The following is a 6000-nucleotide window of genomic DNA, read 5'->3' as shown; positions in this document are numbered from 1 at the left end:
AAGATATTTTGGAATTCTGCTATCTTACAGCCGAAATATTTGGTTCAAGAAAGCGCTTACGGATGAGGACCTATTTCAATCGGGATCATTACCTTTTATTGAGGCTAATTTTAGACCAGTCCAATCACTTTGTTCGGTATTAAAAGTCAAGTAGGGCACACCATTCAGCCAATTGCCTCTGCTGGTATCAAAGCACGTAGCAAGAAAATGTAACACTCCATTGCTACCGACTTCGTTGCTATGACAATACTTCATTGCCAGTCATGCTGCTTTCGACATACTGGACATACCGTTTTTATTCCGCATGCAAATCATAGAAATGGAAGGGAGTCCGTTTTTCCTCTGATGTGCAGTACAGTGGTTTGTGGGTACACAAGACATCTCAGAGTGAATCTTTGTCCACTTTACTGCTTCTTGAAGGCGTAAGATTTTCCGTTGGACAATTATAACTTCCCTTTCACGACAAATATCTTCGCATTGTGTGTTCTCATACGCATGGTAACAGTATCGGCTGGTACGCACATGATATACGCATTTGTAAGACATCTTACAAACACGTACGTCAGATGCGCAAGTGAATAATGCTACTGATATTACGTTCGTCTTCCCTTAGCATTGACGAAATGTTAATATTTTCTGTTTCCAAGCTTTTCATCATTAAAGAGATGTAATCGTATTTAACATATTGTTTAGGGTGCTCATTCTAACCAAGCAGCGGGTTTTGAAATTTTGTTTTGTGCCCTTCTATGAGTGGGAAGGATCACGAGAGTGGTCCATTATGATACACGACTGAATGCAGATCTTCTAATACTTCTATTTTGTTCTAATATTTAAAAGTAAATAAGATTTATATATAATAAGTGAATAATTTCGAAACGGCTTCTGTTCCTTTCATCAAACTTTATATATGAGAGGTAAAAGAATATTATTTAAAGACCTTTATTTTAATAGAATCGTAGTGAAAATTCACTCGCAGAACTTCCAGTTTGCCTTTTTTCTCTCCTGCAAAATTCACAAAACTAAGAACGTACAACGAAATTGACCTGAATATATAAATAGAGATTCTTGCAATGGCTTCTTCAATCCCTGGAGGTCTTAATAATAATAATTCCTCACACATTTTAGGATGTGTTTTCTTCAAAAAGGTATTTTGTGCAGGCAACTAATTTATTTTGCTTTTGTACGATTGTACTACTCATTTTCATTTTCAGGAACATCAGATATCAATATCAACTAGAGGCGATCTAGGGCTACCGTCAGCCACAACCCCATTCTGCTTAAACTAGGCCCTCAAGATCAACCCCACCCCCGGCGCACTCCTACATAGCATAGTACAAGCTATCAAAATTCTTACAGAACACATTGGCCCAACACCCATCATCCACAAAAAAGAAGAGAATGATGAAGCTGTGAATAACTTAACAAATCAAATCAACAAAGCGCATGCAGACGTAACCAAAACTACAATCACCTACACGACCAGCCCATTTCCAGATGACATCATGGATTTAATTAGAACGAAAAATAAAGCGCCAGAAAGAGATATCACAACACATAAGAGCCCTACAAAACAAAACAAATTGTAAACAACATGAATATTCAAGTCAGAGATGCACTTCAAAGCCGAATGGGAAAACAAGCTAACAGCCTTCAATCCCGAGGATCATATAATCTGGAAATTTCTGAGAACCCTTCGTATACCAAACGTAAGTCACTCTCCCCCCATGCAGGCCAAACACGGTATTGCACACACTAATATGGAAAAAGCCAAAGCTCTCGTGGATAATCTGTAAAACCAATGCACACCATATGAAAATATAAGCATTAACCCCATTTACAAAGTTCATCAACAGGTTAAATGCACCTTAAGGTCGTCCAATGACTCAGCATGCATCACCCCCGCTACTCCAGCAGAAATAAAGCACATCATAAAGCATCTCAACAATAAGAAAGCTCCAGTCCAGAAGGCATCACCAACAAAATTATAAAGCTACTTCCACGAATGGTTATAGTGCCACTGTGAACATAACAAACGCAATATTAAGAAAATGCAGCACTTTCACACTGCATGGAAAATCGCCGACATCATACCCATAAAGACGCCATGCAGTCACTACCCCCAAAGTTACCGACCCATCACTATACTATCCAATTTCTAGGAAAAGTCACAGAAAGAGTCATCCTCTCAAGATTAAAACAGATAAACGAGGAATCACAACAAATGAACAATTTGGCTTCCGAACACAGCTCAGCAAATCCACCGAATAGTAGAATACATCAGAAGAGGATTACAGCAAAATGTCTCGTAACCGGCAATACCGAAACAACGGCACTTTCGAAGGTCTAAATTTAAATCCGAAATTTCAGTCTGTGAGATAAGAAAAATATGCATCTTGGATTTAGTAACATATTTAGTGAAGATTAGTGAAAAGGAAGTGCAGGCTTCGGTGTGGATGTAGAGAATTCCGTTCCCGTCACTCTCTAAGATGTACTGAGAAAGGAGAAAGATGATGAGGAGGACCGAACGCTGACCAAGAAAGTTACGTTAAAGTAACTGACCAAAGATTGTAAACTTCCTCAAGATTTGCCAAGATGTTATGAAACTTCATTGCATACGCAATGAATTTTTAAAGGGCTGGCGACAATCTTGTAAGCAGGCAGACATTTAAAGTTATGCTATGTCGCCACCCAAAAAATTCACAAAAACGTTCATGTGATAATACATATTGTAATTTTTAAATGCTGTTTAAATTTCATTTTGTGTAATATAACATTATGCGTAGGTTTTAAATTTTAAAAAATCCGCACGATTTTTGATGTTAATTATTTAATTATGGCCGGCAGATCGAAAAACACCACCACCAACGAACTTCGCATGCTGCAATTTCTACACATGGCAACCGAAAATATGAACAGGTTAGTTCTCGAAATATATATTCAATTATCCGGCAAAATCTCGTATCCGGAATCGGCGAAGTCCCGCTGTTTGCCGGATAAGATAGATTCTACTGTAATTGGAATTTGCATATCAGCGAGGTATTCCTAGAAGTCGCTAATGCTTTTGACAAGATATAGCACCAGGGCCTATAAATTCATAAAAGCAAGTATGTAAATAAATCTAATAAGATTAATAAAAGCATACCCTGCGAAAGAGCAATGCAGGTAAAAATCAACGGAGCAATCTCGACTAAGCGCAAAATCCTAACAGGAGTTCCACAGGGCTCCCTGCTGCTCCACTACCATTTACTGTCTCATCGCGGACATCCCACAAAACCTATGACAACCATCAAAGTCTATACGCAGATGACACTGCAATTCCAGCAGTATCTCTCTCTCCACCCCCACCTGGCAATCCGACGCTTTCAAGACAGTATCACTACACTGGAGAAATGTTCTCCGACTGGAGGATCCGATTAAACCCCAGCAAACTAGATACACGAAACAAGCTCCTATTATTACAGGTGGTGATACGTCCTGTAATCACATACGCCTCCCCAGCGGGGAGGTATACCACGAAGTCAAACATTCTAAAACCATGACCTAGTTGAAAAGTTCTTTTCAAAGGCAAGCACGCACCCAAACCCCCTAATCAGACAAGCTGCCAATTACAATGAATCCAAACACTGCAAATACAAAAGACCCAAGACAATGCTTTTCCGAGCTGAAGACAGTTATCTCCACATTCCCCAAAGGGCGAGCGTAAAGTTCCCTCCCCTTCAAGTTTCCTTACACAGATAAATCGGAATATGAAAAGCATAATGGTTTCACCCATCTTGTCATTGACGTTGTTGTTAATGTATGAGAAAAATTAATCTGAAAAGACTTCGAGGTTTTTTGTAATGAGTTTAATGAACAAGCTGATTAAATAAGAAATGCTATAATAAGTGAGCGTATGCTTATTCAAAATTATCTTTTTTTTCCGAATAATCTGTTGTATTAGTTTGCCTCTTGTTTGTACTATAACCAGCAGTAGCACAAAAAAAAACAGGTAATAATTTTCATGACAAACGTATTACTTTTTTTTATTATTATTGACTTATCATTATATTATTCCATTCCATTACCATTTGCATATCATTCCATTACACTTCATTCGTTAAACGTTTCTTCCAAAATGATAAAATTGTAAAACAGTGACATCCTATGTATAATCCAAGTACGTGAGCTCATCCGGGTTACCAGTGTAACTTATTTATTCATATGGCATAAATAAAACATGCAGTGCAATACGATGTTATTTTAAAAACGTATAAAATTAAAAGCCATTTTAAAAAACCAATAAAATTAAAAGGATAATTCATGGTTAACATGGTTATCTCCATGTTAGTCAAATAGTTCATAGATTCGGGAGTAGCACTTAAAAAGTCCGATGTGCCTTCTAAATATGCTCTAACATAAAACTTCAATCACCCGATGTTTTCTTTCGGCTTCCTTTACAATATACCCTCTAACTATAAGGTTGATTCTGCATGTCCATAAAACTGATGAGACCTAGCCCTTGGGATCATTATTTTCGTATAGCCGAGTTCCATCAATATATTACACAGTTTGTAATATCTTCTTCCCACAATTCATTACATGAAACTCGGCTACATTAAATTGGCAGCCATTTATCTTTGCCCATACTGCCATAATTCATAGAAAACTTATAAATAATCCGTAAAGGTTCAAATTTTGAGAATATGAAATAACATAACCCTCACATAATAATACCCTTGAGAGAGGATAATAAATTTGTAAAAACACGTATAAATTAATTATTTAAATAGTTGTAGAACTACAAGATTTAGACATTTTCAGAATCAATGAATCTTATTTTAAGTTCTGCCCTAAGAAAAGCAAGATTTGTGATTACATTCCTGTTTCGTTTGTATTCGCCAAAAAAGGTACATGATATATTATACAAAAAAGGTTCGTTTAAATGTTTATCATAACAATGATTGGTGTTGTGTGAATAAGGATTATCTTGCGTCGCCTGCGATGAGCCCATGAACTCCGTGTAGATAATGTGATATGTTGATGATGAATCCGCTATGTTACAACTTCCTGAATTTCAGTTTATTTAATAGGTTGAAATAGAAAAGGAGTTAAGGTATAAAAAATACATCTAATGCATCCTCAGAAAACGTACAGAAAGATTTACTCTGAAAGAACATATACTATGTTGATAAAAGTATTTCGACACCTTACGTGCCATGCAAGATTTGGATTATACCCCCCCCCCCCCACAACGGCGTATATCGGAATACTGAGAAGGAATGACACAGAAAGGCTTCTGACGTGTCACCCAACTACCATCTAAGTTCGAAGTCCGTCAGTTCGGCTGTACGTGGCATTCCGATACTGTGTAAAGTTCAAACAAATGGCAGCACGTCCCCATCTTTTTATTACTCGACTTACGCAGACAGAAATGTCTTCGTATGTCTGGTCATGTCATCATCGGCGAAACTCGCAGTCAAGCTGAAAAATGCCACATGGACATCCGTAAGCACTAATCCTGTCTGCAGAGAGTTGGATGCTTGAAGTTATCACTGCGGAGTTTCTGAGAAAAAGGCACGATCACCCCCCCCATGTCAAATCACGTTTCAACTTGCCCTTCTTGGACAGTAAATAATTAAAAATAGGTTCTGTGGAGCGATATCTTTCACTCTAACGGTCGTGTTTGAATTTGAAGATTATGCGGGGATCCAGCCAGCCCAACAATTCAACTGTCAACTGTGGTGGAGGATCGGTCATTCAGTTGGAGAGTTTGGCCCACAGGTGGATGTGCCCAAACCCATGACGTCGGAGTCCTGTATATAGCTAGACATGTGAAAAACGTCATGGTTCCTATGCTGTGGAAGTACTTCAGCAGTGACAATTGAATGTTTCAGCACGGCAGTGCTCCATTCCATACTGCACTTCCTGCCCGAGACTAGTTTCCATAAAATAATGTTGAATTTTTGGACTCGCTGGCTACGAGTCTAGCCATCAATCTGATCAACCATCTTTGTAAGGAAT

Source organism: Typopeltis vanoorti, chromosome 17, assembly GCF_054136105.1.
Source record: "Typopeltis vanoorti isolate ZY-2024b chromosome 17, IOZ_Tvanoo_1.0, whole genome shotgun sequence".
Lineage (NCBI taxonomy): Eukaryota > Metazoa > Arthropoda > Arachnida > Uropygi > Thelyphonidae > Typopeltis > Typopeltis vanoorti.
Note: the sequence above shows the minus strand (reverse complement) of the source record.